The following is an 878-nucleotide window of genomic DNA, read 5'->3' as shown; positions in this document are numbered from 1 at the left end:
GGATTTCAAATCACAGAAAATGGACAGAATGTGTTTCAGAGAACTCCACATAGTTCTGTATTTCTAGAGCATAAAGTTTTGAGAAGGAAGGGAGAAGATAAAAGTTGGAATGTTAGGCATAAGTCAGAGCATTACTCATCTTGTAGGTCATGTGACAGAGTTTCTGTTTTATTCTATAGTTTTGTTTTATAAAAGGAACCGTTAAAGAATTTTGTGCAGGAGTTTCATTTATAAAAGATTGCCATAATAGTAGTAGTAATAGTAATAGTTTTCTCATCTGTAAAATAGGGATAATTTGTCTACTTCATAGGCTTGTATGGGTTAAAGAGAATATACGCATTTTGTGTAGAGTCTGGCACAGACTAAGTATTAGTAGGTGGTAATTATTAGTATTATTACATTAGTATTAATATGGCTATAATTAAAGATTGGCTGGGACAAGACTAGAGGCAAAGAGACTAATAATGAAACTATTCCATAGCTCAACTGAACCTGCTGATTGATTGAGTTGAGAGAGTAGGACTAGGGAATGCATATCTTAAATTTCCTGGATTCTGGTTTGAGCAGTTGGATGGATGAGGATGTCCTTAATCAGGTAATTAAAGGGAATAATATATGAAAGTACACATATGTTAATTAACTATTTAAAGTAAATATATTGCAGTTGATGATACATAGAAAATCTGGAATAGTCAAACATCATTTCATGCCTGAACATGTATATAAAAATGCGATTGAGTTGAGGTTCTTCATGGGAAAAGATGGTAAGTGGTCAGAAGCAATCATGGAAATATTGCTGCAGGAGGTTCATGATAAAGCTCAATCTAAAGAAAAAATATTTTTCATTAGTGGAGAAAAGAAAACCTAATCTTTCAGAA

At 32.7% G+C, this 878-nt stretch overlaps 1 protein-coding gene across 20 annotated transcripts in view; it reads left to right on the top strand.

Annotated features, from left to right (window-relative positions):
* The window catches only part of RIMS2 (regulating synaptic membrane exocytosis 2), a 647,068-nt gene that overhangs the window by 553,737 nt on the left and 92,453 nt on the right, over nt 1–878 (top strand). The gene's annotated exons all lie outside the window — the stretch shown is intronic.

This window comes from Trichechus manatus, unplaced genomic scaffold, assembly GCF_000243295.1.
Source record: "Trichechus manatus latirostris isolate Lorelei unplaced genomic scaffold, TriManLat1.0 scaffold00009, whole genome shotgun sequence".
In the NCBI taxonomy this organism is placed as follows: Eukaryota; Metazoa; Chordata; class Mammalia; order Sirenia; family Trichechidae; genus Trichechus; species Trichechus manatus.
Note: the sequence above shows the minus strand (reverse complement) of the source record. Positions and strands in the feature narration are given on the sequence as shown.